Here is a 17,373-nt window from a genome sequence, read left to right on the forward strand (position 1 = left end):
AGGTCCATGACTAAGATTTGAAATAAGACTGCATCTGCCGGAAGGGAATTTTAGAAACACGATCAAGAAGTACTGTGGTTTTGCTAAAATCCTTTTTTTTTTTTTTTTTTTTTGACAGGCAGAGTGGATAGTGAGAGAGAGACAGAGAGAAAGGTCTTCCTTTTTGCCGTTGGTTCACCCTCCAATGGCCGCTGCAGCCGGCGCATTGTGCTGATCCGAAGCCAGGAGCCAGGCACCTTTCCCGGTCTCCCATGCGGGTGCAGGGCCCAAGGACTTGGGCCATCCTCCACTGCACTCCTGGGCCACAGCAGAGAGCTGGCCTGGAAGAGGGGCAACCGGGATAGAATCCAGCACCCCGACGGGGACTAGAACCCGGTATGCCGGCGCCGCAAGGTGGAGGATTAGCCTGTTAAGCCACGGCGCCGGCCTAAAATCCAATTTTTTAAAATCAAGTCTGTTGTCATGTGGTGCATAGTTTTGTAAGAAACCTGATCTATGTTGGTATACAGCAGGTTGCCCTAGTAAAACACAGAGTGAGCTGAACTGATCACTTGCTTAGGCAAACATATGCCTGAAATCCCCACCCATATACAAAAGGAAAAGCATTCTCAGCTACAAGTATTTTTGAATATACCTGTATTTTGCATCACAACAAAGTTGCAAAACAACTTCTTCAATCAAAAATACTATATAATTTTATATTTTTCCCTTTACCACATAAAAATAGTCATTTGCATTTATTACTATATTTTATTGTTTCAAAAGAATATTATTAAGAATTCAGTTTGAGAACGTGTTTTGTATTCAATCTAGTCCCTAACCAATATCTTCAGAAGTAACACAAAAATAGCATTATTTTGGAAATGCTTATGATTTAGTTTTAGTGATTTTCAGAAATTTATCATATATATTTTCTCTTTCTACTACAGTAATCACTCATTTGTTCCTTGGAGAGATGATAAAAAGAAGACCAAGGTATGTCTCCTGATAAAGACTTTGTAATAATTTTAGGGTTTTACTTAAATATAAAACATTTTGATATCATAATTGTATCTAATGAAGATGGAAGGGTGGGATCTAAATGAGCGGCACTGATGACAGTGGCATACTTTATTGAAACAGGGAAAGAGAGCAGACTTTATGAAGTATGAAATATGTGTGTGTGATTGTGTGTACATAGAGAAAGAAACATACTTAATATGGGCAATGCAAATTATATTCTATAAGTAGGAATCAGCATTACCTCAAATGTTCTCTTTTACCAATAAATCACCAGATGGCAATGGCTGAATCGAGCTCCTTGCAACCTCAGGGTTCCTGCACTGGTGGAAATTGCTTCAGATGTGGATAGTTAGGACATTGACAGGAAGAGCGTCCAATACCAATAACTACCCTCAAGGCATGCCCCCAATGCAAAAAGAATGGCCGCTGGAAGAGGGACTGTCTTCTCCGAAGGAAGGGAGGCACTCCTGACCCACTAATGGCTCTTTTTGAAGATTGACAGGGCCTAGGAACTCTGAACGCTCCTGAGGAGATTAACATCTTGCACCAAAAGCACCAGGGACTATAGAGATTGGAGGGAAGCATGTTAATTTTTCAACTGACACAGGAACCACTCACTCTGTGCTCACTTTTCATGCTGCACTCCTTTCCCTCGAAAGCTATAGTGTTGTGGGAGTCAATGGGAAACCTGATCCCAAAGATTCACCTTACCCTTCCTGTGTCAGATAGAAGATGTTCTTGTTACTCACCAATGTTTTTGTTAGTCGAGAGTATCCAACTCCATTGCTTGGAAGGGATTTGTTCTCATCCTTAGGTACATCTTTAAAGTTGATTCCCCTAAGTCTAAGTCATTTGTTATGATGTTAGCTAGTACTGAGACTGGTCTTAGTTTAGATAATTTTCCTGCTGATATAAAAGAAAGAGTAGATCCTCAAGTTTGGGATCAGAGAATTTCTGGATGGGCTACACATGCTGTGCCTGTCAAGGTTTTCTTAAGGGATAAGACTGCATTTCCTCATCAGTGCCAGTATCTGATAAAGCCAGAAGCTAGAAGGGGACTCCAATTTTTGATTGATAAGTTTCCCAAACACAGGCTGTTGGTCCTGTGTCAGTCTCCCTGTAATATTCCCATCTTGCCTGTTTTAAAATAGAATGGAGAGTACAAGATGTTTCAGGACCTCAGGACTGTTAATTGGCAGTTATTCTATTTCATCCTGTTGTGCCAATAGGATATTGCCAATATTGATGCAAATACCTCGAGGACCTCATGGTATACAGTTTCAGACTGAAAGGATGCTTTCTTCTGCATTCTGTAAGTTCAGAATCTCAATTTTTACTTGCCTTTGAAATGACTGACCCAGTTTCAGGTATAACTCAGCAATATACATGGACTGTTTCCCCCAAAGGCTTCCAGGTCACCCCACACCTGTTTGGTAATGCACTTGCAAAGCAGCCCAGGGAATTACAGCTAAAGAATGGAGCAGTCTTACAGTATGTAGATGATATTCTCATTTGTAGCCTCTCTAGGGAGGACTCAGATGAAAATACCATCCAGGTTTTGAACTTTTCTAGCTGAGCAAAGATACAGAATCTAGCCAATAAAAGTTCAGGTTTCTAAACAGGAGGTAGATTACCTGGGATATAGTCTATCCTCAGAAAATATGCCCAGTCAAAGGAAGCTATTCTATGTATAGCGTCAACATAGATGAAAAGGCAGCTAAGAACATTTCTGGGAATGGCAGGTTTCTGTAGAACGTGGATTCCAGAATTTGAATTAGTAAAGTAGAAGCTTTAAAAGGTCCTGACACAGACCTACTAGATGGTGGAGTTAAAGCAGTCATTCCAAAGAATTAAAGAGCTTTTAACAGAAGCCCCTGCATTAGAAATCCCTAACCTGAGTAAGCCATTCACCCGGTTGATAGCAGAGAAACAGAGGGTTACTCTAGGAGTACTGACTCAGAAATTGGGTTCACTTCATGACCAGTGGCCTATGTTCCCAAACAACTAGATTCAGTGGCTTCAGGGTGGTCTGCATACTTAAGGACTGTTGCTGCTACAGCACTCTTGGTGGAGGAAGCCACCAAACTGAATTTAGGCCAGCCACTTGAAGTTCAAACTCCATACCAAGTTCAAGGGGTCTTGGAAATTGAAGGAAATCAATGGCTAACAGGAGGTGTCTCACAAAATATCAGGCTTTATTGTTAGACTCGCGTGAGATAGCATTTTTAAAGTGTTCCAGGTCTTCAACCCAGCAACTCTGTTTCCACCTTAGGGCACTGGAGAGTTAACTCACTTTTCTGTAGAAACTATAGAACAGGTATATTCTAGTAGGCCTGACCTTTCAGATGAGCCTCTATAGAAATCAGTTGTTGAATGGTTTACTGATGGCAGTAGTTCCAGGAAGGAAGGAATTAGAAAGGCAGGTAATGCGAGTTCATGTGTATATAGATTCCAAATATGCTTTCCTTGTGTTACATGCACATGCAGTATTTGGAAAGAAAGAGGCTTATTGACTGCAAAGAATTCCCCACTAAATACAGAAAGATGATATAAACTCCACTTCAAGCAGTACTGGAACCTTTGGAAATGGCTGTCATTCACTGTAAGTCACATCATAAGGGAGATAGCCATGTTAGCAAGGGAAATGCACTAGCAAATAAAGCAACAAAATGAGCCACCGCACAGGAAACTCTAGAAATGGCTCCAATATCTCAACCTGCAGTAATGACTGAAGAACCTCACTTTATTTAGTCTGAGATCGAATGGGCCCAACAATGGGGTTATACCAAAGATGCTAATGGATGGTGGACTCTAGATCGTAAGGTTATGCTCCCAATGACCTCTCAATGGAAAATTATTAAGGAAATGCATGACTCTACCCATCTGGGAAGAGAAGCATTTGGAGGGAAAGGAATAAGTGATCTTATATGGGAAGTAACTCATTCTTGCCCACTGTGTTTACAAAATAACCCTGGGGTTTATGTAAGACTGCCTCCCTTGATGACTCCTATGCAGAGGAGAGGAACATATAGCCTATGACCTCCCACCGCCTGGGAGTCTATAAAATTTGTTTTTTCCATCTGAAAGGGCATTCCACTTGCAATTTGTTTTCTTCCAGTTTTGCTCATGCTGACTGATAAACTTACATGTTTCAGAACTCAATGACTTCTGAGAGTAATGATGACCATTCAGGGGACTCAGCCATCGGCAGTGACTGAAAGTTCTCCAGCTCATGAAACGAATTCATTAGATGAGATAGGAAAAGATTTCCAGACCCAGGACAGGCAGAGCCTGTGCCCTGATCAGCAGGAAGTAGATATAGATGATATGATGAGTCTATGTCTTCAGCATCCCATTAAGATTAAGGATTAAGGGTCTGGAATCTCTAGGGGGAAATGATATGGGATGAGGCTAATGGGCTAGAGACCACTCCCGCCCTACCTCACACGTGATTTCACCTATATCCACCCACCTGTCATCAGACTATGTAACCACTCCCCTTTTGGAAGTGGATAAGAGGCTGGAGCACACTGAGCCAGCCTCCATTGTGCCACTTCTCATGCCTGCCTTTCTGTGCCGCTGCTAGTCAGTCTTCTACATGCCCTTTCTCACTTGCAGTCTCTGAGTTGCTCCCTGGAAAATCCTGGTGTAGAACTTCCCATTTACTCCTTCTGACCCACTTTCCCTTGGTAAAGGCATCATGTTCCTGTGTATTTCTTTCACTTTCCAAATAAGCCCTGGATGTTATCATGTTGTCTGTCTAGTATGGACTTAGAATTCTTATTAAGTAAATAGAAAGAATCCTAAATATTAAATTTTAGCATAAAGTAAACCAATAATGCTAGGAAGTACAATAGAATATAACATTTGTTTATGTAATAAATTCTTGAATTAATAAATTGTAAGTATATCCATGTCTCTGACAATTTGCATGTGATTTATATAAACCATAATGGGGACATCAACATCCAAACCTGCTAAAAATAAATGCAGTTGCTTCTTTAACTCTTACACAATAATAATTTATTCAAGCAATGGGCTGGAAATAGATGGAAAGTCACAAACCTGAATGGGATCTGGTCCTTTCCAGTGAGAGGAGTGAGATATGTATATAAGTGATGTAATTACAAGGTTGAAAGTGACTTCAACACCATGTGGATCACTGTTCTTCAGGGGCCAAGAAGTGAGAGGTCACAGCAGCTGAGGGCTGGGAGTCCATATGGAGGAAGTGGTTTCTGATTAGGACCTCAAGGTAAAGCATGACTCAAACCTGCAGAGGAAGGTAAGTGGGAGGATATGAAATTAGAGGCATAAAGACCAGCACAAGCAAAGCAACAACAAAAGAAAACATGTGATGAATGCTCCTCAGATGACAATGGAATATGTTTTGGAAAAAGCAAGTGTGGCTAAATAGAAGTTTTAAGGCTAAAATTAAATATTTACTGAATGTACTTATTTTTTTCAAACGAAAATAATCAAGTGATAGAATTTTGAGAATGGCTTCTTGCAGCATACAGCAGTATATTTAATAGTTTATGTAACTAATGTTAGGAGAAAAAAATTCAAGCTGTATTTCAACAAATAAGCAGTCTTTAAAAGATTAGAGATCTCAAAAGAATACTAAAGATGTTAAAGTGAATATTGGTTCTCAGATAGATTAATTAATAGGTTACAAAGATACATTTTTGTGTTTTTATTATTTACATTTTCAGTTCTTGAGTGCATGGAGACTAAAGTATGGTAGCTATAGTATAATCAAATCAATAATGGCATTGATTTTTATCACATCAACCCCCCAAAACAACAATTCTGCATTACAGTTCATATAATCATTTCATATATTACAAATTATATATACAAATATATATACAAATATAACCTAGATGAAAAAACTTATTAAAAATACCACTTAACAAATAAGACACAAGATAAAATAAAACTAATAATACAAATATATTCAAACAGGCAGTAAATTTAAATGGCTAAATCATGCCCACAATGAAAACTTCATATTCTGATACTTTTACCAGTGAATTATGTCAAATATTTATTTATTTTTATTTATTTTTTAAATTTTTTAAAATTTTTTTGACAGGCAGAGTTAGACAGAGAGAGAGAAAGGTCTTCCTTTTTCGTTGGTTCACCCCCCCAGATAGCTGCTACAGCTGGCGCGCTGCACCAATCCAAAGCCAGGAGCCAGGTGCTTCTCCTGGTCTCCCATGCTGGTGCAGGGCCCAAGGACCTGGGTCATCCTCCACTGCCTTCCTGGGCCACAGAAGAGAGCTGGACTGGAAGAGGAGCAGCCAGGACAGAATCTGGCGCCCCAACTGGGACTAGAACCCAGGGTACTGGCGCTGCAAGCGGAGGATTAGCCAAGTGAGCCACGGCACCAGCCCTGTCAAATATTTATAAAGAACTAACATAAATCTTTCAGAAGTAAAAAAAGGGGTGAACTTTTTTTAAATCATTTTTTGAGGTTTACTTATCCTTGATAACAAAGCTGAAAAAAGGTCACAAAATAACAATGACATGTTGTCTTCATGAATATGAGCACATGTTTTCTTAACAATTCATTAATGAATGAATTTTAGAAATACATGAAAAATATAATGCCACAAAACCAAATATGATTGAAAAATTGGTTTAATTGCCTGGCGCTGTGGCTCAATAGGCTAATCCTCTGCCTGCAGCACCAGCACACCGGGTTCTAGTCCCAGTCGGGGCGTGGTCAGAGCGTCGGATTCTGTCCCAGTTGCTCTTCTTCCAGTCCAGCTCTCTGCTGAGGCCTGGGAGTGCAGTGGAGGATGGCCCAAGTGCTTGCGCCCTGCACCTGCATGGGAGACCAGGAGGAAGCACCTGGCTCCTGGCTTAGAATCAGCACGGTGTGCCAGCTGCAGCGGCCATTGTGGGGGGTGAACCAACGGAAAAGGAAGACCTTTCTCTCTGTCTCTCTCTCTCACTGTCCACTCTGCCTGTCAAAAAAAAAAAAAATTGGTTTAATAGACAATTTAATCACTACCCTACAAAATTAATTTTTTAAATCTTATTTTTTTGTCTGAATGGTTTTGTCATTTCAATAACTTCCACAAAATCATGAATCAACATTCAATAATTCATGATAAACTCTGAGAAGAGTAGAAATAGATGGTTTTTCTGAAATTTGATGAAGCATATCTATTAAAAAAACCTATTATCTCATGTAATATTTTATGTTGAAATACTGGGCTTTTCCTTCTAAAATCAAGACAGAAATATCCAACATCAATATTTGTACTTACTATCATACAGGAAGTCCTAGCCATTGAAACAAGTGAAGAAAAATAAATGAAATGTATAAAGATCAGAAATAAGTAATTAAATTCCATGTATTTTCACAAATTGTTTCTATTATACACTAAAGGTCTCAAAGAATGTACAACATCAGAAAATGAATAAGCAGCCTTACATAATCACAGGTTACTAGGTCAGCATACCAGAATCAATTGTATTTTCTTTATTCTAGCAACAAAATGTTATAAATATAGTAGGAAATTAAAATTGCAGTCTCCAAATTCATATATATATATATATATATGTATATATATAATTAGGTGGAAAATCTCACATTTGTTATCTCAGATAATTGTGAAGCTATAAGTAAAACTGTGTATATGAAAAATACTAACAGAATATCATACACTTGGTGAACTGGGAGATACATTATATTTCTGTGTAATTTAGGAATGCATAGGAAACAAAGATAAATCTAAAAAATGAAAATGTTTTGTTAGCTTAAAACACTAGTGTTTTTTTTTTCTTTTGCTACATAATAAGCAGTTGCTAAATTTCAGTGGCTTAAAACCAAAACAGCTTTGATATTGCTCTTGAATCTGGAACTTGGTAAGGGTGTGGCAGGGAAGGTGCCTATAGGTTCCACTGGAGGCTTGAACACTTGGGGGTGGGATTACCTGGTGATGGCTCACATTTCTGGCAGTTGATACTGCATGTCGGCAGCAAGCTCAGCTGGGCTGTGGACCATCTGCGTGGGACTGGCCAGTCTGTGTGGCTGTTTGATTTCCTTGCATTCCGGTGAATTGTTCCATGGGTAAATGTCCTGAGAAAAAAAGAGCCCGGTGGAAGCTGTCACTCTTTTGAACTGACCCTTTGTATTAGTCAGCTTTTTTGTCACTTCAGTGTGGGTCCCTTGCCAGCGGGGGTCCAGCGTAGTCACGACACGGGAACTGTTCATCAGTTCTAAAGGAATTTTATATTTGTGGGGAGAGAAGGAAAGTGGGGAGAGGAGAAAAGAGAGGAGGAGACCGCGGCGCCGGCCCGCCCAGATCCCAATGTCCCTTTATGCTGATATCGTCCAATCAGATGAAAGGGTGCGTATAGCCTCAGGTCGAAAGTTCATCTGTTTCACCTGGTTCTTCCTAGTTGTTTATGCAGAGTCCATTCTGTTTCATCTGTTTCACCTGGTTGTTTTTGTGGGCCTTGCGGTTGACTGATTGCTGCAAGCTATGCAGTTCCCCACACTTCAGCGTGAGAGAAGCTCCTCAGATAGGAAGAAAGTTTCTTTCAGATCACAGTTTGGAGCTTCACAGGCCAGGACCAGACCTCTGGTGGGGCTGGAAGATGGAGGAAAGACAATCGTATGATGAGTCAGGGAGTAGAGAAAAGCTATGCACCACCCTCCAAGGCAAGCCCCCTGTAATTTTAACACCTCCCTCTAGGCCTACCTCCTAGATACTGTATTTACATAACATGTCCATTATTAATTCATTAACCACTAATGTAAGATTTTGGTGTTAAAATTTATGCATGAATTTTGGGAGCCAATTCTTGCTCAGGTCCTAAAGTCCTTAAAATTCATGTAACATTATTTCAATGCACATCTGTGTTCTGTTCATTCTACGTCAAGCCAGCCCATACTGAAGTTCTGAAGGTGAGCAGAACTATAATTCATCTTTTAATGGGAGGAGCATCCAAAAACCTGCTAACACACTGTTTTTTTTGTTTTTTGTTTTTTTTTTTTTTTTTTTTTGACAGGCAGAGCGGACAGTGAAAGAGAGAGAGACAGAGAGAAAGGTCTTCCTTTTTCCATTGGTTCACCCTCCAGTGGCAGCTGTGGCCGGTGCACCGTGCTGATCTGATGGCAGGAGCCAGGTGCTTCTCCTGGTCTCCCATGCGGGTGCAGGGCCCAAGGACTTGGGCCATCCTCCACAGCACTCCTGGGCCACAGCAGAGAGCTAGCCTGGAAGAGGAGCAACCGGGACAGAATCTGGCACTCTGACTGGGACTAGAACCCGGTGTGCTGGCGCCGCAGGCAGAGGATTAGCCTATTGAGCCGCGGCGCTGGCCTAACACACTTTTTTTTTTTTTTTAAGATTCATTTATGTATTTGAAATGCAGTGTTACAGAGAGAGAGAGAGAGAGAGAGAGAGAGAGAGGAAGAAAAGACCTATCATCTGCTCAGCCAGACTGAAGCAAGGAGCTTGAACTCCATCTAGTTCTCCCAGCGTGGGTGGCAGTACTTAGAGCCATCTTCTGCTGCTTACCCATATATATTAGCAGAGGGCTCGATGGGGGCATCTGGGATGCAAATCGTCACCCATATGGGATTAGGCATCACAGGCAGCCAGGCCCTCTTAACCTCCCCACCACAATGCTGGCCACTATTTACATATTCTAAAACCATTGCAGTCTGCCCTCTGACTCTCCATCCATAGAAGGATGGAGGGAAAGAGAGAGAGAGAGCGCTGGTTCACTCTCCAAATGGCCACAACAGCTGGGCCTGGGTCAGGTTGAAGCCAAGAGGCAGGAGCTCTCACATGGTTTACAGGGACCCAAGTACTCAAGCCATTCTCTCTTGCGTTCCCCGGCCAAGAGTAGGGAACTTGATTGAAAGTGGAACAGTCAGGACAGGAACTGACTCTCTTATGGGGATTTGGTTTCTCAGGCTTTACCCACTATGCCACAACATCGACCCTGGAAAAGGATTTTAATGCATGAATTTGCATGAATTTGTGCGTGCCAGGGAGTGCACAGGTATCTGTCCATAACAGCCAGTTCTCACCAATCTTAAAGATACAGAGATGGAATTTTAACTCTATTCATATGGCTATGCAGATATCACCACTAATTTCAGAACATTTCATCACCTTAAAGGAAACCAAGTACCTTTTATTCCCCCCACCCTCCTCTTTCTCATACCTGAAGCCAGGCAGGAGGATGCTTGCTTTCCTTTGGATCTGCCAGGGGTCACGCCTATAATTTTTTTTTTAAGATTTATTTATTTATTTGAAAGGGAGAGAGAGAGAGAGAGAGAGAGAGAGAGAGCTCTTCCATCACCGTGTTCACTCCCCAAATAGCCACAATGGCTGGGGCTGGGCCAGGCTGAAGCCAGGAGCCAGTAGCTTTATCCGGGTCTCCCACATGGGTCCATGGAACTGAGCACTTGAGCCATCTTCTGCTGCTTTCCTAGACATTAACTAGCAGGGCTCTGGATCAGAAGTGCAGCAGCTGGGACTCGAACCAGCACCCATATTGGATGCCAGCACTATAGGTAGAGGTTAACCTTCTATCCCACAGCACTGGCCCCAACCAAATATTTTTTAGTCAATCAATATTCATTGTAACTCTAGGAACTGGCAAGCAAGATGCACTTCCTGTCTTTAATTTTCTTATTATGGAGCTATTATATGAGCAGTAATTCAACGGGTCACTTTTTGTATATGGGTTCTCCCATTTACAAAATGTTTTCAAGATTCTTCCATGCTGGAGTACAAATCAGCATTTCTTTCCTTTCTATGATGTATATATTCTCTGAATATATGGATGTATCATATTTTGATTATATATTCATTACTTCATATGTATTCATATATATTCATTACTTCATAATAGTGCTGCTATGAACATTTGTTGTAAGCTTGTGTATGAACATAGGTTTTCAATTCGCACACACACACACACAATAGTAGTGGGATTTCAAGGTTGAAAGATAATTATGTGTAGATATTTTATGTGCTTCACTAGTCTAGTAATTACCAAACCAATTTCCAATGCACCTGTACAATTTTACATTTATTGCAATAAACTGTGTTGCAATCCATGAACAAAGGATGCCATTCCATTGATTATGTCTTCTTTCCTTTCTAAAATATTTCATAATTTAACATTTAAGCTTTATCCTACATGTTACATTTATTCCTAAATATTTTATTTATTTAGATGTTTTAATGAATGGAATTCTTTTCTAAACTTATTTTTGAGATTGTTCATAGCTAGATAATAGAAAATACAAGTAATTTTCATATATTAATCTTTAGAGGAAAGAAAAGAGAAGTTAGTGAGAAGCATTGTGGCACAGTGGGTCAAGCCACCATTGGAGACACCCGCATCCTGTATTGAACTATGGGTTTCAGTCCCAGCTACTCCACGTGTACCATTCACGTACCATCCAGCTTCCTACTAATGCGGTTGGGAGGCAGCAGATGATGACTCAAGTGCTTGAACCCCTACTGCCAACACGGGAAACCTGGATAGAATTCCTGGCTAGTGGTTTTTGTCTGCCCCTGCTTCAGCCATTGAAGGCATTTGGAGAGTGAAACAGCAGATGGAGGGTTTCTCTCTCTCTCTCCCTCTCTCCCTCTCTCCCTCTCTTTCTTCCTCTTTCTGAATCTCCCTCTTTCTTTGTCACTTTGCCTTTCAAGTAAAATAATCCTTAAAAAAAAACAAGTTCAAGATTTAGTTTTACTGTGAGAAGGACTAAGAATGTGAAAAATTAAGCTTTCTTCTATCTGGAATTAACCTTTATAGATTGAGTTTGAAAATGAGAAATGTAGGCGATAATTTTCTATAACCTTTCCAAGATTAATCTCAAAGGGCATCTTAATGTGGGCAATCTCTGCCACATGAAGTATGGCATAAGTCTCTGGAGATAAATTATATTTTAATGCAACATTTTAGGATGCAGGAAGAGTTTGATATTGATAATTAACCCTCTTTGCTTGAAATTTCATGAACAATCACATTTTACAAAAGGAGATGCTATGAATGCTTTTCTACATCTGAATTCATTGAATGAGTGTAAGTTCATGCACTTGGGTAGCAAAGGAAAATTATTCAATGTCTTTGCTTATCCAAAAAACAGAATCTCTTGTTTACTACTTTGTTTCCAGATACAATTTTATAATTGCAGGAAATCCAATTAAGATTCCAAGCCCCTTGAAGACCACTTGCAGAAATGTAGTAATGTACTTAGAGAATTGACATTATTTTTCAAATGCCTTTTCTATGAATAAAACGTGCATTAGAGTTCAGTTTAAGAAGAATATTTGCTTTTAGAGATCTTCCAAGGATAAATAATTATCTACCCAGTTGCATATACATTTGCTCTTTTGGGAATAGACAGGCAAATCACTGCTGCCACCTCTAAGTGCCACAGGGAACACTTCATTCTGAAGATGTCAGGGAGGCAAATGGGAAATCACGGTGGGAATTTGGAGCATATAAGGCATAATCACCTAATGTACTCACGAACAAAAGGATGCTTCATTTGCACAATCCTTAATGATGCAGTTAAATAAAAACACTAATAGGTGATGGAAATAAGGCAGTGAAATAAGAGTCCCTGAGATAAAGCAAAATTAAAAGGTCCTGAATTTAGAGAATAGGTGAAAATCAGAGTAAAGAAGTAACCAGAGAAAGAAGGAATTGAATATAATGAAGGAATAAAAGAAAAGATTGAGTGTAGAGTAAAAGAATAACCTATGAAATCCCAGCTATAAGAATGTTCATGGGAAATAGGAATTATGGAAAATACACATGGATTTCAACATTTTTGTACCAAAATAAACTTATCTTTTAATTCCATTTTCCACAAACTTTTTGAAATATGCTCATAGATGTGGTATAATTTTTAAAAAAGATAAAAAACACTAACTTTAAGATATGATTCCAGCTATCCACTTTAGAAAAGAGTACATACAATATGACATCACCTCTAATTCCAAAAGCCTAAGTGATGTGGTTAATATTTGTGTTGGGGTGAGCAAATTTTGTTTCCAGAAGATATTAGCATTTGATTTGTAGACAGAGATCCAACCTCATGAATATGCAAAGACATCATCTAATTCTTTGAGGGACTGAGTAGAAAATAAAGTGGGAGAAGGAAGAATTCTCCCTCTATACTTCCTGAGCTAGGATATCTATTTTCTCCTGCCTTGCAGGTCCTTCAGACTTTGAGACTTACCTCTCTAGCCCCAGGTTGTGAACTAGGAATCACATCATTGGCTTTCCTGGCTTTCCTGTCCTGGACTCAGACTGGATTATATCACTGGCTTTCCTGGTTTTCTAACTAAAAGGTTGCAGATAATAAGATTTCTCAGCCTGCATAACCATAATTGGTCTTCAAACCTTTAATTTGAAATCTTTTTCCTACATTTAAATAAAGCAATTAATATACAAATTGTATTATATTTTAAAAGTATACGAAGTTATTTTGGAGAATCAAAAAATATTAATGATTCCAGCACTGACTGGTACAAACTTTCCTCTGAGGATAGTTTTGCTGTAATACCATAGTTTTGGGGGAAACTATATTTCCATTTTAATTTGTTTTAAGAAATTTTTACTTTCTTTTTTTTTAAAAAAAGATTTTATTTCTTTATTTGACAGTTAGAGTTACAGATAGTGAGAGAGAAAAACAGAGAGAAAGGTCTTCCTTCTGTTGGTTCACCCCACCAAATGGCTGCAACAGCCAGAGCTGTGCAGATCCAAAGCCAGAAGCCAGGAGCCAGGAGCTTCTTCCTGGTCTCCCATGTGGGTGCAGGGGCCCAAGGACTTGGGCCCTCTTCTACTGCTTTCCCAGCCTATAGCAGAGAGCTGGATCAGAAGAGGAGCAGCCAGGACTAGAACCGGCGTCCATATGCAATGCCGGCACCACAGGCAGAGGATTAACCTACTGTACCATGGCACCAGCCCCCAGAAATCTTTAATTTCTTTCTTAATTTTTCCTTGATGCACCGATTATTCTAGAAGTAAGTTATTTAATTTCTACATGGTTATATAGCTTCTAAAGTTCTTATAACTGATATCTGGTTTTAGTGCATTGTGGTCAGATGGTCAGAAGAGATACTCAATGTTATTTCTATATTTTAAATTTGTTGACTTGATTTATGACATATTACCCAAAAACAATTTACAGATTCAATGCAATCCTTATCAAGATTCCAATGACGCTTTTCCTATAACTTGAAAAAAGCACTGCTGAAATTTATATGGAACCATGGAAGACCCTGAATATCCAACACATTCTTGAGCAAAAATTATCAAAACAGGAGGCATCACACTCCCTGATTTTAAAAAATATTACAAAGCTATAGCAATTGAAACATCATATTATTAACATAAAAATAGATTTACAGATTAATGAAACTGGAATAGAGACCCTGGATGTAAATCCTCACATCTAATGCCAACTGATCTTTGACAAAAGTACTTTGAACATTTATTGGAAACAGAATATCTTTTCAATAAATGGTTCCAGAAAAATTAGATATACACATGCAGCAGCAGAATTAAATCTGATCTCTATTTTTTGCCATATATAAAAAGAAACTCAAAGTTTGTTAAAGACCTCAATGCAAGATCTAAAATTTTGGAAATACTAGAGGAAAAGATGAGGGGAACTTTAGGACATTAGAATGGGCAAGAAGTTATTGGGTCAGACCACAAAAGCACAGGTGTGTGTGTGTGGAGGGGAAGCAAAAAAAAAGACAAATGGTGGTATTTCATCAAATTAAATAGATTCTGTATAGCAAAGTAAATAATCAAGAGAGAAAAGAGACAACCTGCAACTTTACACCTGACAAGAGATTGATAACCAGAATCTCAAAGGAACTCAAACAACTCAATGGAAAAAAAAAAAAAGACAAACACAAACAAAAAAAACCCAAACAGCTACAACAACAACAACAAAAACAAAACAACAAAATAAAAATCAAAGAATGAAATTTAAAAATGGGAAGTAGATCTAAACAAAAATTTCTCAAAGGAGATAGATGAATGCCCAATAGGTACATGGGAAAATGCTCAGCTTCACAAATCATCAGAGGAATACAAATAAAACCACAATGAGCTATCACCCATATCCAATTTAATAGACTATTACAAAAAGATATAAAATAACAAGTGCTGGTGAGGGGGATATGGAGAAAGGGAAACCCTTTCATAGTCTATGTAGGGATATAAATTAGTACAGCCATGGTGAAAAATGGCATTGACTTGCCTCAAAACACTAAACATTGAACTACCATGTGGTCTAGTATTCTCACTATTAGGTATATATCTGAGGGACATGAAATCAGTCAAGGAGATGTCTGTTCCATCATATTTATTAATAGTACTATTAACAACAAAGAAAAGGAAACAGTCTAAGTGATTACCCACTGATGATGAATAAAGAAATTGCTGTACATACACACAGTGTAGGATCCAGTCAAAAAAAAGATGAAATCTTGCCATTTGTAATAGCATGGATAGAACTGGAAGTCATTATTTTAAATGAAATAAGTCAAGTACAGAAAGACAAGTATCACATACTCTCATTCATAAGTGGAATCTTAAAGAATAAGGATGGTCTTAGCAGATGTTAAACGTATATTGTGGCAGACATCGTGGTACAGCATGTTAAGCCACGGTGAGTCCTGGCTAATTCATGCTTCTTATCCAGATTTCTGCCATAGATGATGGTTCCAGTAACTGGGTTCTTGCCATCCCCCTGGGAACCAAATGGAGCTCTTGGCTCCTGGCTTCAGCTTTCCCTAATCCTGGCTGTTGCAGACATTTGGGGAGTGAACCAGCAGATGGAAAATCTCTCTTTTCCCTACCATGTTTCCCTGACTTTCAAATAATTAAATAAATATATTTTTAAGAAGTATAATGGTGGCTACCAGAAGTTGGGGAGGGAAGGAGAAAGGGAGGAATGACTGACAGTTGCTTATAGTTAGACAGGACTAAGAAGTTGTGCAGTTCTAGTAGGCTGACTATAGATAATGTTAGTGTATCAAATATTTTTCTATAAAAAGGAAAAAAATAAGTGATGGGGTTTGCATGTGTTCACCATAAAGAAATGTTAAAGGTTTGAGAATATAGATATATTTACTGTATTTACCCTGGTTATGCATTATTCAATGTATTTATGAATTGAAATATTATCAGTTACTCTATAAATATGTATAATTTTTAAGTTTGCTAGCTTTTTTACTAAAATAGAAATTTTACAAATTTGAAATATGAAAACAAAAACAAAATATATTTTTATAATCATTATTGATGTAATATTTCAATTTTTATATTTTAATTTTTTAAAAGTTATTTATTTGAAAGGCAGAGTTATAGAGAAGGGGAGGCAGAGACAGAGAGAGAGAGAGAGAGCGGGAGAGAGAACGATTTTTCCCCTCCACCAGTTTATTCCCACAAAAGACTGCAACATTCAGTTCTGCACCAGATTGAAGCTAGCAGCCAGGAACTTTATCCAGGCATCGCACGTGGGTGCAGGGGCCCAAGGACTGCTTTCCCAGGTGCATTAGCAGGGAGCTGGATTATAAGTAGAGAAGCTGGGGAACAAACTGGCATACATATGGGATGTTGCCCCTGCAGGTAGTGACTTTACCCACTATACCTCAGTAGCAGGCCCCAATATTTCAATTTTTAAATGCATGTCTTTAAGAAGCTTAGTAGAACATATGCTTTAAAAATTTACTGAATATTTTAATTGGAGTGGTAATTAAATTTTAAATGAAATAGTTATGTGATGCAAAGGCACAAATGGATGTATTCTTTATTGTAAGTTAATATTTCCAGCTGTATCTTTATACAAGTGCATAAATTATTAAGGTTATTCATTGAATGGATGAAAACTCATTTGTAGAGCTAAATTACATATTTACAAAGAGAATTTTGAATGCAGTTTTATATATAAGATTAATTAAAATGTGAAATTTATGAATTGTTTTGTGTCTCTGAATATATTAACTTCAAAATGCTATTTTACTTACTGGAGCACTTATTTTGGAAAAAAATTCCATGAATGTATTCTATACATTGAACAACAAAGTGACAGTTCAGTATGCCAGGAAAATGTTTTGATTGTCTAGGAGGAGGGTGGGTTAAGGAGTGGAAAATGGACAAACTAAAAAGACCTAGGGAGATAAATGTTCCAGGTCTGTGTGTGTCAGGCTGAAGAGAACAGCAGCAATTTTTATCGCATTTGCCTTTCTATTTTCATCCATTATAATCCATGCGTGCTTGTCAGCTTTAAACAGTTGATTAGGAATAAATGATTGTTCTGTAACCACCTTCTTCAGCAATACTAGTAATAAATTC

This window comes from Lepus europaeus, chromosome 4, assembly GCF_033115175.1.
Source record: "Lepus europaeus isolate LE1 chromosome 4, mLepTim1.pri, whole genome shotgun sequence".
NCBI classification, from domain to species: Eukaryota; Metazoa; Chordata; class Mammalia; order Lagomorpha; family Leporidae; genus Lepus; species Lepus europaeus.